This window comes from Papio anubis, chromosome 4 (genome assembly GCF_008728515.1).
Source record: "Papio anubis isolate 15944 chromosome 4, Panubis1.0, whole genome shotgun sequence".
NCBI lineage: Eukaryota > Metazoa > Chordata > Mammalia > Primates > Cercopithecidae > Papio > Papio anubis.
The window spans coordinates 78,502,860-78,523,946 of record NC_044979.1 but is presented as its reverse complement, the minus strand read 5'-3'; the positions used below and the strand labels follow the sequence as shown (position 1 = coordinate 78,523,946).

Below are 21,087 nucleotides of genomic sequence, written 5' to 3'. Positions count from 1 at the left end.
CTCTGGAGAATTCCTTATATCTCCATTTGCCTATGTAGAGGCAGATATCAGACTATATTTTTTTCTAAATTAAAATAGTTCCTGACATATCTGAAGTTTGATAATGTGGTATTAGGATGGTCAGAAGTCTCAAAATATTAATTCTATTATTAGTTGGTTATTAGAGCTTACAGCACCTGCCAATTTCTTATTAGTTTATATGAATTTTTCATAATTCTGTTATCAATTATATTTGTATGTAACACTGACAGAAAAACAAGTTAATAGCTACGAGTGATTGACTGCTTGCCTTATGCCAGAAACTATACTAAGCACTTTCTATACATTTCATTTCCTAGTTTCAATATATTTATACAGTAAATGTTATTATCCTCAGCTTGGAGATGAGGAAACTGAGGGTTGGAGAGGTCAAGGAACTTAAACTTAGCAATGGTCAAAGAGTAAGTTAAGTGGGTAATTCAAGCCAAGGTCTAGCTGTCCCCAAAGATCCTAATCACTATATTGTGATTGTAAAATACGAACAGTAAAGTGCACAACAATGCAGTGGGTAAAACGTAATGCAGCCAAGATGGGTTATATTACAAATTATTATACAGCATTAACTATAGGATCCATTGTTAAAATCATACTATTGAAACATTAAATACAATAATCATTCACTAAATTAACATGCACAGCACTGCACGGAGAAAAGAATTTTTGAATTCCTTGCTCTTCTCTCTCCCTCTTAAGAGCCCCTCTAAGTGTTTGTTATCTAACTAAAAACACAACTACTTATGAAAAATATGATACAACAATCAATCCTTAAATAAGGCATTCCTTCGTTCTCCCCATTCTCTTTCTTTAAAGCTTTCTACTGTGGATTACAACTTTTTAATATAGTATCTTACACAATTTCTTAGCTTACTGGTATATTTGAATGAGAATAGCACTAGCAGTGGTAATATGCAAACTTCAAGAGGTTTCCTGGCACCAGGACATTCTAATTCTCCCCAGTGGTTGTTGGCCCGCAGTGAATGGGAGCATCTACAGGCTGGTGGTCCCTCTGCTTTTTCTGATATGCCCAAGACAATGAGCTGAGCAATGCCAATTTGGGTTCCTAGCTGTCGGATGTGGTTGCCGAGGTGTTTGTTCGCTTTTATTAGTCCATTGCAGATGTTGGCTCTTCTCCCAGACTTTCTGCTTTGTTTTCCTAGCTCGTGTTTGTTTGGACCATCTGCTTTAGTAGATCAGCATTCTCCTCTCCAGGTTCTTCATCTCTGTCGCTACAAGCTGGAGTTTTTTCTTTTCAAAGTAATGACCACCTGCACCGCATCCATTTTTATATTCAATTCTCCAATTTTCTTTAGCTGACTTTTTATTTTTGGAGGAGTTTGTTTTATTTAATTTGATAGTCTAGACTGGGATTCCTATTCCAGGTATGGGGTCAGCTTATTCAGTGCATGTTTTTAAAAACCAGGAGCACATTTAAAATAAATTTATTTGATTTGCTTTATATCATATCACCAGAGTCCCTCTTATTAATATATTTATCCAGTTGAATAACTTACTTATTTTCTGACTTAAACCACCTATGTAAGAAAAATATCAATCTCTGTGTAAACAACAAATTCAATGAAGCTGAAGAGCATGTATTGTATTGTGAGTTCATTGCACAAATTAATAAAGGCCAAAGTAACTCAAAGCCTAAAATTTATTTCTGAATCTAAACAAAAATCTAAACACAACATCTAAAAATAAAAAGGAGCTGTTAATGTGGCCAGTTAGATTGTGTAAAAGCAGGTTAATCAGGGACAGCCCAGCCTCACTGACCAGAACAGGAAATAAGAGTCAGTCCCTTGACCAGGTACAGTGGCTGACACCTGTAATCCCCTGCACTTTGGGAGGCTGACGGAGTGACTTACTTAAGCCCAGGAATTCAAGACCAGCCTGGGCAACATACTGAAACCCCATCTCTAAAAAATGCTTTTTTAAATTAGTCAGGCATGGTGGCATGAGCCTGTGGTCCCAGCTACTCAAGAGGCTGGTGTAGGAGAATCACTTGTGCCCAGGAGGTCGAGGCTACAGTGAGCTGTGATTGCACTACTGAATTGCAGTCTGGTTAACAGAGCCAGGCCCTCTCTCCAAAAAAAAAGGAAAAGTCAGTCCCAGCAGTGAGCAAGATGAGAAATACGAAGTGTAAGGGACATTCAAATGTTTACAGTTGTACAAAAGACAAAGGTCCTGCTATTTTCTTGATTTAAGTGTAAAACCTGATCACATGTCTATAGGCAGTGCCATGACTCTGCTCCCAGGAAGAAAAAGAACAAAGTCGTACACAAAAGGATTGTTGTACCATGCACAGGGCTCTCAAGATGAAGCTAAGCTGCTTAAAGTAGGTTATGGTCACAAATATCAAAGCAATGCCCCTAGATCTAGAACTGGAAGACCAAACAAGCAAAGCTGGCCTATTACTGAACCTTCAATTGTTGCTCAGATTTGAGCATTTCACTAATTAAAGAAATCCAATATGAATCTTCATATTCAGTTGGAAATAAGAATCCCAAATTAACAGAGTATGAATGATGTAGCTCAGAAACCCAAACAGGTAATTTGTAGGCCTATAAAACCTGACGTTGAAGATTAAGCCAGAGGTGGAACACGTGTATAACATATGCCATCATTTGCCTTCCCATGCCCATGGCAAAATCAAATCAATCACAGCATGCTTTCCTACTGAGGGCAGATACATCCTCATCAACCCTCTTAGCTTGCATGTGATGCCATACTCACTAAATGATTGGAATTGGCATTCCATTGGAATTGGAATCAATTTGCTATCCTTGGTTTGCCCTTTCCTTTTTAATCCTTTGCTAAGTTCTCATGGAAAGTTTTAAAGGCATATCATTATGGGCTGTAGATATGTGCTTCTAGTTCTTTTACCTATTAATATGGGGAGAAAGTGACTTGAAAATACAAGAGGCATTACTGGAAATTCTGCTGACTGATGAACACTTTTGCAGGCCAAAATGTATTTTTCAGATCTTATCTGGAAGACAGTTCTGCAGATAAATTTCTTTAAATATGTTCACGGTGTCCTGAGTTAAACTTTTGTTTAAAAGGAACACAGAGACAAACACAGGGAGCTTTCACTTACATTTACTCAAATATCCCAGAGGGCTGTTGCTGGAGTTTGGCTATTGAGTGAAAGAGTCTCCTGAGTCTGTAAGCACAAACACAATCCTTTTCAGGGTATAAATGAAGCTGGGCACAATTAGGTGGAAAACGATATCTTTAAAGGAAAAAGAAAGTCTATGCAGGCTGCAGTCCAACTTCAATAAAAAATAAAGGAGAGAAAGAAAAGCTTTACCCTTGGATAGATAAAGCGACCTTCAGTGGGTGTAGTGAGAGACATTACCTTTAAGCATCATATTTCCTGGATTCTTTCTCTCTCTCAAAGAACAGCACTTTTTTTCTATAAATAGGAGGTAAACTTAATACACATTTTAAAACCCTACCAGTTAGCTGAAACAAATGAGCAAACTATTCAAGTGTATATATTTTAAATTCAGTTGGACCAAACTTTTTTAATTGTCAAAAAAAAAAGCTGTTTTATCTTTCCGTTGGTTAAAGACTTAAATGCTTCCAAAAAACAATTCAGTAGAATAAAATATGATTTCTATAGGTGGTTGATTTGTTATTACATTTCTTTTTAAATATTTCAAATCCTTTTAGACCCAGTGTCATCACAGTCACTCTCCAGCATTCTGGCAGGTAACTGAGTGATGGTTCTCCATCTAACATATCCATCTTGATGTATCTTTACTTTCTTTTTTCTATGTCCATAACGTTGCCCTTAAGATTTAGCAGTGGTCTTGATAATGGAGGAAATACCAGAAACCAATCATTAAGATCTTGCAGAATTTAATAGAATAATTCAAAGGGTGCCCAAGAGATTGAATGCATTTATATTACTAAAAAGAGAAAGGTAGGAAAAGAAACTTGAAAGAAACTCTGAAGTTCTTTTGAGTTCAATAGCTGTCTAACCAAATAGAATATGATGTGAGATTTTAGGGCAAAAGGCAACAAAGACTGCTGTATGCTAGTTCTTCAAGAATTGTGCCTTCAGCCTGCTAATAGCTGTCATTCCCATAACCTTTGAAGAATTATGCACAGTACTTGAGCTCCAAGCTTACCTCTACCTCGGTGACATAGCATTTTTTTCCACTTGCAAATCTTATTCAGCACTTTAGGTTGCCTCTAGAAAAATGGCCTATGGGTTGACAACTTCAGACAGGTAAGACCTCTAGTCTACTTTTGACAAATGTGATTAGAGATAGCTATTGTTCAAAACTTCCAGTATTGTAGCTACATCATCAGATATTGTTTGCACTTCCAGTAAAATGTCAATGATGAGAAGCAAAAGAGTCATTTCTACTCACAGTAGAAAGTTATACAGAAATTATTATTCAAGCACTTTAAAAGTGCCTCATGAAGGAGTTGAAACATCTGAATTCTGGAGTTCTCAATGCTTATTCTTGGGGAAATTATCAGAGATTTGGGGCAGAGAGGAGCTCTTTATGTCTGCATGCTTTCCTATTAAGTAAGAAGATAGATATAAGCCCTATCACTTCCTGGGCCATTTCCATCTCAAAGCAAATCATATGGTGAAGTGAGGCTGCTCTTTGAAAAAAAAAGAAACTCTTCTGGACAATCTCTATCATGCAGATAACTGCAGAAGAAAGAGCTCACTCCAAGGAATTGTATACCTATTGCTTTGTAAGTTAATGCAAATCTGGCCATATCATAGGCCTGAAACACTCAGATGAGTATGATAGCAAAACAAAACAAACCTTATCATTATCCAGGTGTATTAGTCCATTTTCATACTGCTTTGAAGAAATACCCAAGACTAGGTAATTTCCAAAGTAAAAGAGGTTTAATGGACTCACAGTTCCACATGCCTGGGGAGGCCTTACAATCATGGTGGAAGGTGAAGGAGGAGCAAAGGCACCTCTTACATGGCTGCAGGCAAGAGAGCATGTGCAGGGGAACTGCCCTTTACAAAACCATCAAATCTCATGAGATATTCGCTATCATGAGAACAGCACGGGAAAACCAGCCCCCATGATTCAATTACCTACCACCGGGTCTCTCCTATGATACGTGGGGATTATGGGAGCTACAATTCAAGATGAGATTTGAGTGGGGACACAACTAAACTACATCACCAGGAAATGAAAAAATAAATAGAAATTACCCTGAGACAGATTTGATTTCAGCCTCACATCAGACTCAACTTTCACACAGTCAGAATTACCCTGTAATGGAATAAATGACCTCATGATGGGAAGAAACCTCTATTTACAGATGCTCTTAAGCAAAGGTGTTTTAATAAATAAGGAAACTGACCCAGCATATAACCTAGATTTCAAATTCTTAAGCAAACACTTCACACAAAAATTGAAAACTATTTAACTTTACTACAACTGACAAGAACCTTCCTTCTGCAGACCTCAGTTTTGTCATCCACAAAAAGAGGGTTCAATTGAAGAGAGACTGTCAAACATGCACTGTTGTCAGCTAACACAACATTCAACTTGATGAACCATGGGCTGTATAAAAATTACAAATTCTTTTTTCAGGTCTTCTGGGTAATTGGCAATTACTTTTTGCAAATTGTTAAAGGTTACTAAATATCCTATTGAGTGGTTTGTTAAGTGTTTCTAAAGTTTGGATTCTATAAATGAATGTTAGATTATTAGAGCTTACTCTGGCTGAAATTCAGTATTCTACTAAGAAATTCGGTTGTCACACAGCACTGGAGTACAATGTGTGTACGCTTTCACACCCGCATAATTTTGAAGAAGGAAACTCTATTGTGAAATCATCAACAAGGATGTCTTGAGTAGCTTTCACTTGCTGTTACTCTTTTTTTTTTTTTTTTTTTTTTTGAGATGGAGTCTCGTTCTGTCTCTAGGTTGGACTGCAGTGGCACGATCTCTGCAACCTCTGCCTCCTGGGTTCAAGCGATTCCCCTGCCTCGGCCTGCCGAGTAGCTGGGATTACAGGTGCATGCCACCACATCCAGCTAACTTTTTAAATTTTTAGTAGAGACAGTGTTTCACCGCTTTGGCCAGGATGGTATTCATCTCCTGACCTCGTAATCCACCTGCCTCGGCCTCCCAAAGTGATGGGATTACAGGTGTGAACCACCATGCCCAGCCTGTTACTCTTATTTTAGTGATACATTATGGTTGTATTAACTTCATTATTAATTGATTTTATGTGAGTTTGGTTGCATGTAGAAGCACATGGATGCATCACTGATAATATCTGTAAAATTTCATAAAGTAGTTTTCCACATTCTCGACACATGAATTAATTACAATTTGAAAAAGAATCATCCATACTGTTGTGGCTAAAGTGATGTAATAATGCACAGAACATACAGAAACTGCCCCAAAAATATATTTGTCATGTTTGCTTTTCACCACTAGGTACTTGATTATTAGAATGTCACCTAAGTAGACTGTGGTTCAATAAAATTCTAGAAAGATATATTCAAAATCTTCCAACAAACTAGAATATTTCTAGGGGCCTTAGAAGCCCTACTTTACAATTACAGCTCTACACCATGGAAATTCTTCTCATGGGAGAGGAAATTTGAGAGTAAGTTAAGGCAACAGTATATTAACTTATAAGGAGAAAGTTAGCCACACTGCTGCCATCTTTGAGGAGAATGCTTTCTAATTCAGAAGAATCATGAGGCAATAAGAACAGATTCCATGCTCCAGTCACTGTGCCAGCTGCTGCATTTGGGAAATACATGAGACTAGCCACTAAGCATATAAGTGAGAAAAATCAAAGGATAACCCTTAAAGTAACTAATTTCCCACTCACCTCTGCCAAGCAACCCTCGACGTAGTCAGAAATGAAGCTACCAGATAAAAAGAGCCAAAGACATAAAGTTATACATCTACTTGAATGTAAACAGGTGAGTAATGGAATCAAGAATGCTGATATAGAAGTAAATTGCAATCAACATATAAAATATTGATAGAAAAATACTGCTGTAAAAGCAGTTTTAAATTTAAAGTATGTTTTAAATCTTCAATCCTGCTTCAAGATAAAATTCTTTGGTTAGTCATCATAAGATTTTCTTAATTCAATATATTTATTGTAAATAAAGAAATGAATTAGAGGACAGAAAAATTTTAATTATGAGTAAATCCTCAGTCCCTGGAGAGAAAAGAAAGTATATGGCAATTTTCAAGTTGCCACAGCCATCTGATGGACGCTCCCTGAATGGCAGACATAAGGTGTCAAAGTTGAACTTACAGGATTCTTTAAATCTTTATCAGTGCTTTAGCTATGTCAGGCACAGTCAAGAATACCCTATAACCTACACACGAATAACAGTGTCCTCCTTCAGACCAGAAAACTGAGGACATTTATTATTACAAAAATGTAATACTCATCTTGATCAAATACATTTGAAGTAAAGACACATGGATTTGGAATTACAGTTTTTAGTGTTGTGTCATAACAACAGTTCTAAGTATAACTGGCTTCTAATAAGAGAATGTTGGAAATTAAAGAATACAATAGAATTAAATGGATTGACACCTGTAATATCCAATAATCCATGGCTCTCTGGATGTTGACCACAGCACCTGCAAATGCTATCAACATTGTGGTGACCGAAAACCGTTAAAGTCTTTTAAGTGGTCATTTTGTGGACATACTAAGATTAAAACAAATCAACAAAGCAGTCAAAAATAAAAGTTGAAAAGTGCTAATTCTGTTATTAATTATACTAGAAGGAAAAAAAAAACCTTATAGATGCTGGATATTAGACCTTTGTTGGATGCATAGTTTACAAAAAATTTTCCCCCATTCTGAAGGTCATCTACTTACTCTGCTGATAGTTTATTTTGCTGTGCAGCTCTTTTGTTTAATTAGATCCCATTTGTCAATTTTCCCTTTTGTTGCAATTGCTTTTAGCATCTTCATCATGAAATCTTTCCCTGTGCCTATGTCCTGAATGGTATTGCCTAGGATGTCTTCCAGGGTTTTTACAGCTTGGGATTTTACATTTAAGTGTTTAATCCATCTTGAGTTAATTTTCACTCTATTATAAAGACACATGCACATGTATGTTTATTGCAGCACTATTCACAATAGCAAAAATATGGAATTAACCTAAATGCCCATCAGTGATAGACTGGATAAAGCACATGTGGTACACATACACCATAGAATACTATGCAACCATAAAAAAAGAATGAAGTCATGTCCTTTGCAGGGACATAGATGGCACTGGAGGTCATTGTCCTTAGCAAACTAACACAGGAACAGAAAAACAAATACCACATGTTCCCACTTATAAGTTGGAACTAAATGATGAGAACACATGGACACATAGAGGGGAACAACACACACTGAGGCCTTTCAGAGGGTGGAGGGTGAAAGGAGGGAGAGGGTCAGGAAAAATAACTGATGGGTACTAAGCTTAATGCCTGGTGATGAAATATTCTGTACAACAAACCTCCATGACAAAAGTTTATTTAACAAACCTGAACTTGTACCCATGAACTTAAAGGTTAAAAGTTTAAAAAGGAGGGAAAAAAACCTGCATTTGTAATTTCAAACAATCAAGTGAAGTCGAATTATGCATAATATTCAATAGTTTGACTTTGGCTCAGTAGTATCATAGGCAACAAGAGAACTGAAAAATTCAAGACATAAAAGTTCAGTAGTTTTAACTACTTTGGACATATTTCTTTTCCATGTAAAATGACAACTTAGAATGTTGAATGATGGATTTTATTACGTATATGCTTGCAGAACATTTTTATAAATGTTATGCCAAGCTGTCTATAGTTCTGTTTGCATTATTTTCTCAAAATCTTTGTTATTGTTTTCCTTTGGTCAGCATGGGGAGCACTGGTGGGAATGTATGGCAACTTGGGAGCTCTCATGAGGAAGCATTGCACCTGAAATAACATCCAATCCTGGATACAAAATGTATCATTAAATATCTTGAGAATAGTGAGACATTTTAAAACACTGTACAGTTTTAATTCTTCAATTAGTTTTTTAGTATTGGATTGAATTAAATTCAATAATAATTTAATTATTACATTTTAGAACATGTCTTAGTAGGAAAGACTTTCCAGGTGAATCTCTTAATGAGGCACAGGACCCAGAACTATAATGTCACCCTCTGATGGAATCTATTATCATAGTATTATGTCAACGTGATACGTCTGAACAACCATCAGCATGCCTTACAACAGAAGTTATTCTGACAAAATTAATGGTATGCTTTTTTCCCAAGACCCAGGGGTGAAATGTGGGGGACTAAAATTTTCACCCACCTGCCCATCTTGGCCTCTTTAGCATAGTACAACCAAATCCAGAGATTTGGTTATATGAACTTAAAGCTATATATAAGCTATTCAGGCCAAGAATATCTAATTCTCACAGAGGCAAAGGGTTGTAGGAGCTAAATTATCTGTAGTAGCTGCTTAAGCTGATAAAAGCACCAGGCAATTTCTAAACTCCCCACTTTACTTTGTGCTGCTACAACTGTGTTTAAAAAGTCCCATGCAAGGCTTTAAATTGGCTCATTTGTAATATACTGCAGATGGTACTTCCATTTATTATTGGGTATTGCTCTGCACTGTATTATAACTTCAGTGTTTGGACAGCAATCAAAACATTTTTCACCTAGTGGCCTCTACTTTATAGACAATACTATGTAGTTATTGCCTACCAATATAAAGAGCAATTTTAGTAATTTCGATGAATTATACACGTAACAGCTTGTAATATTATTTTAACACACCAAACTTAAAATCAGTTTGCATTATTTTTAACTAGCTATGAAAACCTGCTCAAAGATCTTAAATGAAATACCTCCCCCAACTGCATGTAAGTCATTATAAGCCTCCTATCACAAAGTATTCATTATGGCTCCTACCAGCTCACCTTTCTTAGTAATTACAAATTGTCTGTAATTTCCAAAAGTTGGTCTCTGTTCAAAAGTAAACTTTTTTGAACACAGCTAAACTAACCCATTTTCAATGTCCATCCACCATAATTTTCAAAACTCTTGACTATAAAAACTGGAAAGTTTTCGGTACAAAAGGAATGCTTAAGAAACAAATTGTTCATAATGTTCATGTTTACATATTGGATTTTTACAAATACCTGGTTTAAATTATTTCTGTGACCATAAAATTTTATAACAACTGGGGTAAATAATCTCTCTTAAAAATCAATCATTTTAATAATGGAACAGTACTTCTGAAATGGAAACTTTTATACTTGAAATTTTGTTTTTATTCATTTATCTTTCTCCTTCTTTCCAAAAACAGCACAAAGCTATTAGAAGAGTTTACTAGATTTATCTTAAATTTTGCCAAGAACTAGAATGCATGTGGCCTTGACCAATCTCATTAGCCTAATGATAGTGAGATACATGAGGCTTTCGTCATCCCAACCCCATATGGGGTCTGGCTTCAAGGGAAAATGCAGCTTTCATAAAATAACCTCAGAAGATAACAACTGCACCACCGTCTGTTCAAACATACGTGTCAAATCTCTGCTAAATTTACACATTCTACTTCTAAGCTTTGCTTCTTCATTTATCCAGAAAACATTCATTTATATTTGTTTTCTTTCAAATACATCAGGCTTTTTGTATACCACTCAAGAACATTGTTGAATCTTCCTGAAGATAATCTCTGCATTGATTATAGTACATGAAAAGAATCATTTCTTTCATACCCCACAGTTCTTTTTTTAATACATACACAAAAAGGGCTGGCTTAATTTAGAGAAAATGAGAGTTCTAGTTTAACTTGTAATTTTCCTTATCCTATCACCAGAAACTAAATTCTTGTCCCTGACTTTCCTCTTAAATGTTTGTTTGTTGTTGGGTTTGGGTTTTTGGTTTGGTTTGGTTTTTGCTTTGTTGTTGGTTTGTGATGACACTTCTAACCTTACATTGTTCCAAAAAAAAAAAAAAAAATCTATGCATAAAATGCTGTAATGTTTCCTACTTGGTTGAATCAGTAAGAATCAATTACTGTGTAGAATTTCACTGAAACTTCGAAGACAGATAACATCAAACTCTGTAACATACTAGTGACGTTTTTTATTTGCACCTTTTCATGTCGCTTCACTGTGAAAATCTTTTGAGGAAATAGTATGTAGTTACTAGGTCATCCACATATTCTCTATTTTCCCTTTACATTTATTTTGCTTTGATTCAGGAAAAAATATATATCTGTTATGTTTTAAAATAATACTAACTTCTGAACACTCTAATGATTCTAGTTATCATGATCTCTCATTTTAACTTTGGCAATTATTCTCATACATACCCAAGATAACCTACCCAGTCTAGACATCACTTCTTCCTTGTCCTTCTCTTTTTGTAATATACTTTATGCCCATATAGTGCCTTTTATCCACAGATCTCAAAGTGCTTCTTTTTCTCTAATATGCCTTTATATTCTCTAGAGAACCAAAGAGGCTTTTTTTTATTGTACCTCTGGCTTTCTTTTATGGGTGAAATCTGGTCTGGTTGCTAAGAAGCATGGATTTGAATACACTCTCTAACAGCCTTCTACCCTTCTGCTTTTAAAACAGTTATTTTTTTTAATCCATTGAAGTGCAATTTGACTATCATTTTAAAAAATCTCCTTTTAAAAGTCAAAATGTAACTCTCTGGAAACCAATGAATCTCATTGCCACGGTATGGTAGGTTCTCCTGCTTCACGATCTATAATCATTTCTTCAGTGTCAGTAATAAAATGCTTCAGTACCCTCTCCCAGCCCCTTGGCATTCTGCCTACTAGTATCAGGCCTTTCTCCCCCTGCAATCCTACTACTCAAAGAGCCAAGAGTGATGGTGCTGCTGCCATGGCAACTTAGAACATTGAAGGCTTGGAAGTCTTTTCTTTGTTTTATATGAGATATTAACTGAAGAATATCTACTGAATATTTAAGAGGCTTATTTCATTACCAATTTTCCCTGAGTTCTTTTCTCCTCCCATATAGAATTGCCTATCTATATATGGCCTTAATTTCTAGACTAACAAGTAGTTTTTTATTCTGCCTCATTTACCGAATGAGCGTTCCCTTGTTACCTTGCCCAGGATCATGCATGAGTTCCCAGGTAAGTAAATAATAGTTGCTGGACACCAAATATACATAAAAATCACCACTAATCTGAATCTTTTTCTTCTTCCAAGTAGGCCAATTCACTTAAATGTGTATTAGTCATTTACTGTGTGCCAAGCACTCGGCTGGGTATTGGAATGATCTGCAGAATATCATTGTCTAATGAATATAATAGACATAAACAGAAATATAAACAAGTTGGGGGCATAAATTCAGAGGTATTCACAGGGTATTAAAAGAACATCCAGAGAGGCTCTTTGTCCTTATGCTTAAAGAAATGAGGATGTCAGGAAAAAGAACCCGGTAAAGAGGGAGTCTGAGCAGAGGTATATAGGAAGAATAGAAGGTAAGTAGGCAGAGTGTGGGGGAAAAGTGTCCCAAGAATAAGAGAAGCATGGATAATGGCTTGCAGGTGATAAACATCACATCACATGAGAGAAATTACTAGTTTACTGTTATTAAGGCATAAAATCTGAGTGAAATATACCTTACAAATAGAAGACATTATCAAGAACCAGATCATGAAGGGCCATATGCAACATGTTGAATATGTAAAATGAATAAATAAAGAACACTTTGATTTCATATGACCTGACTTCAGTGTAATATTAGCACAAAGTACTGGCAAAGTGTGCTAATGAATCCTATCTCTTTTCAGTCATTGTAAGGAGTCATTTAAAAGAAAAAAAAAAGAAAAAGAAAAGAAAATTCAAGTGCTTGGAAAGGAGTCCCTTGTGGCAGTGAAAAAGCAATGGAATCCAAAGTAGGTAGCAAGTTACCCTCAGCAGAAAGTTAGATCTGGAATAAGGAAAGTATTTGATGTTGCCAAAAAAAAGTAAACTGCATGACAATGAGTATATCCTACTGACACATCAGAATTATAGTCCATGAGGTTCAACAAAGTTGCAGTTTACAATAGACTAAGAACCAAAGATAAATGATTTATTATGTATATGCAAACATGCTTCATCACACTCAATATGAGGTCAATACCAGCACTTTTTTTATTAAAATGTTCTTTTTTTTTTTTTTCAGAATTGACTTTCCTCATCAGGTTAAATACATCCTTTGTTTGCCAGTGAAGTCTACATGCTTAAAGAGAAAGAGGTCCCTTAGCAGAAATGCAAAAAGAATGGGTCTTTCCAACATATGAGAAACAATAGCACCTTGTATTTCCTATAGTTCTAAATGAACAAACAAAAAAGCCATTCCCATATATCACAGATTAGATAACTGATTCACAGACAAAAAGAAGATTATATAACTAATTGAAGGTCATAGAGAAAATCAGCCATCTCAAGATCAGAGCCCAGTCCTCTGACTCATTGTTTAAAACTTCCCATTATGCCATTTATCTAATGGAAGGCTGTAGGGTTAATCTACAATTACACTTTGCCAAAATCCTTTCCAAAAATCTTTAGCTTGACATTGATCTAGGATAACAGATGATGCCTGAATCATAAGGAGGATTTCAGGCTCTTTATCTCTTTGTGTGATAACAAAGATCTGAAAGCTTTGTTAAGAAAACTGGTGATGAGCCAGTTTCTGCACAAGCCTCTGGTAAATGTTCTGAGAAATAGGGACCCATAGAGTTAAAAGGAGCTGGTAGATTTCTAATGGAACACTATCCTCTTCAGAAGACCTCTAATTGTATATTTTATAGTCTACTTGAGACCGTGTTCCACAGTGTTTCTTTTAGTCACTGAGAGCTTTGGCAGGGGTTAATTGACCAGGAAAAGCATTCATCATTCCAGGTTTGTCATTTAAGCAGAATGGTATCATCTGCGCAATTCCTTTCTGCATATTTGGACCTAATAGGATGTAGAAAAATTTATAATGGAGTAGAGAAATGTTCAGAATTTGAGATGATCTTCCCCCTAACTTCCTACCAGAAATTGCTAATGCATAGCAACATAATATAACATCTCCTCAGCTCTTTAAAATTACCTTTGAAATTGGAAAAAATTAAAGTATTATTTTACTATTCAGTCAAATTACATTTTGCTTATGTCAGAATGCTATATGGATATAACTATTGACCATTCCAATAATTTCATTGTAAATCAGTGAGGTTGCCAAAAAGAGAATAAGATAATTCTATTTCTACATAGGTACTCTATAGTCAAAGCAATTGTGACACATGGGAAGTTGAAAATGACATTGCAATATGCATTGGGACAGTTTTCTCTAAATATGTATTTTTTTAATTATACTTTATGCTCTAGGGTACACGTGCACAACGTGCAGGTTTGTTACATATGTATACATGTGCCGTGTTGGTGTGCTGCACCCATTAACTCATCATTTACATTAGGTACATCCCCTAATGCTATCCCTCCCTCCTCCCCCCTCCCCCGACCCCACAATAGGCCCCAGTGTGTGATGTTCCCCTTCCTGTGTCCAAGTGATCTCCTTGTTCAATTCCCACCTATGAGTGAGAACATGCGGTATTTGGTTTAAAACAGGTAAAGGGCCAGTGGAATGTGAGTGCTTTAAGAAATGTTGGACATCACTTAGCCTACCCCACTTTTTTAGGGAAATTGACAACTGAAGCCTGGGAAAGGCAGTTATAGAGTTAAGAGTCATGACTTGAATCCAGGTCTTCCTATCCCCAAACTGCACTGAGGAGCCCTCTACTACTCAGCTTCCCCACTTCCTGGTGCTGACTTTTGCTTCCACAATGAATCATTGCAACAGCCTCCACCAAGCCTTTAGTCTGAGTTTAAAATAACCTCTCAACTCCTAATCCCAAATGCCTTTCATTCACTCTGCAATTGTCTTTACTGTTCTCTTTATCTTTACTTTAATGACCCTCACTCTTTTGTACAATTCCATTCATTCATTCATTCAAAAAGATGTATAGTATGTTCACCATGGGCTGTGTGCTCCCTCCACTTCTCCACATGACACTATCTTTTCCTTTCTGGTTTGGCATGATCTGTCTGCTTTGCTCTCCTCACTTTTTCTTTCCACCACCTAAATACGGGCATTTCTTAGTGTTTTTCTCAGTTTTCCTTTTGGACACTACTTTACTCATAACTTTCATCCAATTTCATGATTTCGACTGCCGTCTGCTGTGACTGACTATGGAATTGGCATCTCTAGCTCTGATCTTCTCAGTCTGGACAACCTTCCTCCAACAAGGTTCAATTGGAAAGCTCATATTTGCTGGAAACTAAACCCTTCTGAAAACGAGTACATTCTCTCCCTCAAACTTACTTTCTCTAAAGACATTCCTGCCCTTATTCAAAACATGACCACAGCCAATCAGCAAGGCCTTAATGCCAAAACTCATGCTTAAGAGGCTCCTCTGATGCTTTGGGTTAAAAAACTCACCCTCTGCTACCAATTATCTCTGCACATCTGCTCCTTCTTTTCACTCATACTGCTTCTCCTTTAGGCTCCAAGTCCTGACCTATTTCTCCCTCTTCCCTCTAGCTCAATTATTATTATAAAAATCTTGAACACACCAAAAAATTAGAAGAATAGCATGGTGCTCATCTGTACATCCATAAACTAGATTCAAAAATTTTTAACATTATGCCACATATACTTCTTCTAGATCTATATCTGGATCTAGCTATATATACAGAGATAGGGATGGGGTGACTATGAGTATGGGTCTGAGTATGAATGTAGATATAAATACATACAAAGCCATAGAAAAGGTTTACATGTAAATATAGATACAGATAGAATACAGATAAAAATACACATATTCATATACATATATTTTGCAGAAAAAATTGACAATAAAAGGCACATGAGACTTCTCAGCATATATCTCTTAAAAATAAGAACTTTTTCTTACTATACCACAACATCATTATCACAACTAAAAATTGACAGCAATTCATTAATATTACCTAAAATCCAGTCTATATTCAAATATCTCCACCAGTCCCCCAGCTTTTGGTTTTAGTTAACTATGATTCAATCACAGTTTACAAATTGTGGTTGTAGTTAATTATTCTGTTTCTTTTATCTTTTTTATTTCTCTCTCTAGTATAGTTTTCATGACAGTTTACTTTGTCTTACAGAATGTCAAATAAATTAAATTTCTCTGATTGTTTACTTGAAATGCCGTTTATCTATTTATTCTTCCTTATTTAACTTGTGGGGACCTGACCTGTTCCAATCACTTTGTGGTTTGTGTTATTTATTTCATCCAATTTCCCCAATATTTTCTATAACAAATTACCCTTGGACTCTACTCTCCTCATGTTTTAATTCTTCTCCCAGAGTCTTCTCTGTCTCCACTCCTCCGCACCTCCAGCCCTTCACTGCCATCCCTCCTGCATTATTAAATCCAGGCCTCTTAGTTTTTCTTTAAGACTTCCTCAAGCTGACCCTGACCCACTTCTGTGATTTTATCCTGTATTTAAATAACAGTTCTGGACAAACTGCTCCCTGGAGCACACCACATACTTCCTTGCCGCTCTACTTTAGCTCTTTCTGATATCTCCAAGTCTTCCCTTCAAGGAGTAGTTCAAATACTTCCTTCATGAGTAACAATAAATTTCATGTTAACATTTCTCAAGACCACTCCAGCAGCTAGAAATATTTTCTTCCTCTGCACTCATAGTCCTTAATATTCATATCATACATCAATTAGTTATATCCCACCTCAAAATATTCATTTAATCTTTTCTCAGAGATTACTCACACATGTACTGTATAGGTTTTCGCCTTGTCCTCAACTATATTTTCTATTCCATTAGTGTAGGGTTGGCACAAAGTTCTTTTTACATTAGCATATACTTTTACCTAATGAATTGGTATTCAATAAATATTTTTTTATTCTGACTTCTTGACAAATCATAGAACAAATAACCAGACAAATGGAAAATTCAAACTTTGAGTTTGAACGAGACTTAACTTCGTCAAATTATCACTCGTATTCGATAATTACTTAGACTTTCCACACTCAGAACAAATAACCAGACAAATGGAAAATTCAAACTTTGAGTTTGAACGAGACTTAACTTCGTCAAATTATCACTCGTATTCGATAATTACTTAGACTTTCCACACTCACTAGTAATAAGCACAAATGCCAAGTCTCGTTTGTACTCTACGGCCACTTAAGGTCTAATGTAACTCCAATACATATAAAATGCCAAGTTTCATATGTACTTTTTGGCCACTTATAGACTAAGGTAGTAGGGAAAGAACTAGACTTATAATTGAAGGACCTGAATTCAAGTCACAGCTCTGCTCACACTAACTATATGCCCTTATATAAGCTACTTAAATACTTTTGATTTCAGTCTTATTGTCTATACAAAGGGAATGATGACACCCACATTCACAATCTGTTAGGGAAAAATGAAATAATAATGATGCAAATACTTTAACTCAACCCCTAGAAGTTGTGACGTTCTTAATAATTATTACTTCAATCTAATTTATGAGATTTCACTCCCTTGCTTTAAGTGTAGAATAAATAACAATGAATTTCATGGTAAAACAGAGGCTTTTTAAATGCCTGAAATCTAGTCATTCTAAGGATTTGTTAGTAGTAACTCCGAATATTAAACTTGCCAAAAATACAAATACTCACTGAAATGTGCAGAGGACTATTATAAACTTACATGACATGTGCAAAGTGACTGCTCTGTTCATCTTAGACAGATGGAATTTCATGACCAGAGCAGCTGCAAGGTCTTCAGAGGCAGACTGTCCTTGGTTCATTCTGCCTCATACACTTGCAGGGTTGGTTGGTACAACAACACCTACCTGAAAGTTATTATTACTAAGTGAGATAACCCATGTGAAGTTTTTTTTGTTTGTTTTTTGTTTGTTTGTTTGTTTGTTTTGTGGAGACAGAGTCTTGCTCTGTCGCCCAGGCTGGAGTGCAATGGCGCCATCTAGGCTCACTGCAAGCTCTGCCTCCCGGGTTCACACCATTCTCCTGCCTCAGCCTCCCGAGTAGCTGGGACTACAGGTGCATGCCACCACACCTGGCTAATTTTTTGTATTTTTTAGTAGAGAGGGGGTTTCACTGTGTTAGCCAGGATGACCTCAATCCCCTGACCTCATGATCTACCCGCCTTGGCCTCCCCAAGTGCTGGGATTACAGGTGTGAACCACAGTGCCCGGTCCCGTGTGAAGTTTTAACCTAATGTCATATATGTAGTAAGTGCTCAATAAAGAGTTGAATCCCAGCACTTTGGGAGGCCAAGGCCAGTGGATCACCTGAGGTCAGGAGTTTGAGACTAGCCTCGCCAACAAGTTGAAACCCTGTCTCTACTAAAATTCAAAAATTAGCCGGGCATGCTGGCAGGCGCCTGTAATCCCTGCTACTCCGGAGGCTGAGGCAAGAGAATTGCTTGAACCTGGGAGGTGGAGGTTGCAGTGAGCCCAGATCGTGCCGTCACACTCCAGTCTGCGCGACAAGAGTGAAACTCCATCTCAAAAAAAAAAAAAAAAAGAGTGGCTAGCATGTTATTGTTTCTCAATACAAATCTTAAGCAAAGAGTTTTGTCCCAAAGTTCTTCTCAAAAGTAAGAGATGGAAATTTCCAAGCTATTTTGTTCCTCACCCTACTCCTCTACTGCAACCCATCCTGTTGAGTCACTGCCTTCCTCAAACACCATTCTTTCCTATCTGAGTCCTTGTCTGTGCTAAGCTGCAGCTCCTGGACAGACTTCTTCCTGGTCACCTGCCCAAATCCTAAAGATTTGACTCCAGTTCTCTCTTTCATAGTGACTATCACTTTTCAATCTATGGCAACCTTGTCCTCCTTTGACCTACTCCTGACACTCACATCAGACTTAGTTATATACAATAATTAAATTTAATTTTCTTTCTATTGTAACATTTTTTTTCTACCAACTAAATTATAATTTTTTTGACAGCAAAGATGATGTCTTGTTCCCCAGCCTACCTCAGTGTCATAACAATAATTATTTGATGAGTTAATATAGGCAACTGACTATGACAAAAACACCTTTAGATTTTGTGAAAGTTTACAGAGAGAATTTTTATTCATAGGTTATGAATTACCTTTTCAAAGAAAGAAGAAAAACATACAACCTGAAAGAGATCAGATCAAATTGGAACATCCATTTCTAAATCGTCCCTGTCCCCATGAGGCCTTTAAAGTGACAAATTAGAATATTTAACCATTTATGAAAGAATACAGATGATTTTTAATGATGATAACTTCATCTAATCATTTTAAGGAAAGGAGAGATGTACTGGTTTGTATAATTCTAAAGTGCAGAATTAGCTTCAGCTTTTTTGTCAACTTGACATCAAATGGTATCAGCAGGGCTCAGTTTCTCTCTCAGATCTCCTTAATTCCAGCATTGGCTTCAATGTTAAGCTACACGAGGAGTCAAGCTGGTGGCAGCAGCCTCAGCCTGCATGCTTCCAGAGTCAGTTACAGAAGAGTAGCAATATTCTCTTGCCCAAAATTCACAGTCTCATGAGATCTGGTTGGCCCTAGTTGAATCCCATAATTACCCTTGAACTAATCACCATGACAAGAAGAGGCAGCACAGAGGCTTACTGAGGCCCACATCTTTAACCTGGGTCAGAATTATTGTCAGCTGGCTACCTGGAACCACACAGACTGTCAGTAGGGAGGGGAGGTTCCTTGGAGTAAATATATGTGAATATCAGAGGTGGATGAATGGAGACTATGAAAACATTTCCAGGACTGTTAGGCACCTAGTAATCCTCCAATAAACTCATTGAGTGACTTAATCAGGTCTCTCTTTTTCCATTATATGTTAGAATTGTGCTTCTGTGTTTTTTCAGTGTCAAGGTACACAAAAGATAATAGTAGTTCTGTGTTGCACTGAGGTAAGAAGCCTGCTTGTGGCTAGAGGTCAATGGCTACTCTGGCAGCTCTAAGTGCTGTGAGAGTCAGTGTCTCCACACAGTACAGCACAGTAGCACATGGGTGGGAAAACTCTGCTCATGAGCCAGGATCATATTTGGGAAAGGACACTTGATTAACAGCCTTAAGTCTTGGATTTTAGATCCAGATTTACCACATTCTTGTTGTAGGTAGTTGAGGAAGCAAGTCTCAATTTCTCTACATCTTTTTTTTCCTTGTAAAATAGAGATAATAGTGCCTTCCTAGCACACCTCACAGAATTACTGAAACATCATATGAAATAATGGTATCAGTATATTTTGTAAACTACAGAGAGTGTTATTATAAATGCAGAGAATTATTCCTATTCTCTGGGACTCAGTTTCCCACTTAACAAATAAGTTGGAGAGTAAGATAGGACATGATCTCTGTAATACTTTCCAATACTGAATTTATAACTATTATTTTGCTTCATAGTTAAATAAATCCACAAGAGTCAGTGAGGTTGCTCAATGTAAGTAAAACTGACAGTACAGACACATGGGTAAAATGAGGTTAACCAGGATATGCATACTTATAAAGGCTTAAATTATTGATCCCATTACTCTAAAGGATATCTGAAAGAGCATTGTACATCATTTGCTTAAGCAAACATAAACAAAATAAGACCTGGATTAACCAAAACTCTAGTAAAGACTTTGCAATGGACACATAATTATAAGCTTCATCCCAGATGCAGGAACAAATGTTAACAAGAGAATAGAAGCAGATTGCAGAAGTTAACTGGAGGTCATAAAAGATTCAGAGGCCAATCTGAACAAGGAGACAAGACAGGGATTGCTGACTACACAGAGGACCTAATTTCTTTCAAACGCAAATCAGTGCCCCTTCAAAATGCATGCCCCCTCAAAACTATGCCAGGAACACACGGCAAAAGCAGAAATGTTCACCAAGGGCACCAGGGCAGACACAATCCTAAAATCAAGCTCAAGTTCTCAACTTCCTTCTTAGAGAGAAAAAATAGCCAATTAATGCCACAGGAATTCATTGAAACCATCTCTTTTGTACATACTAAACTTTTC

The 21,087-nt window shown here is 36.6% G+C and overlaps 1 protein-coding gene and 1 long non-coding RNA gene across 3 annotated transcripts in view; one reads left to right on the top strand and one right to left on the bottom strand.

Moving 5' to 3' along the window:
• Positions 1–21,087, bottom strand: part of NXPH1 (neurexophilin 1) — a 325,425-nt gene that overhangs the window by 116,769 nt on the left and 187,569 nt on the right. The window lies entirely within an intron of this gene.
• The window catches only part of LOC110742860, a 34,327-nt gene continuing 25,326 nt past the window's right edge, over positions 12,087–21,087 (top strand). The window contains exon 1 of one of the 2 annotated variants that reach the window (XR_004183222.1): positions 12,087–12,172. This is a non-coding gene — a long non-coding RNA (uncharacterized LOC110742860). Of the gene's footprint in view, positions 12,173–12,854; positions 12,941–21,087 lie in introns of those variants that run through there. The other variant, XR_004183223.1, reaches the window with a different exon arrangement.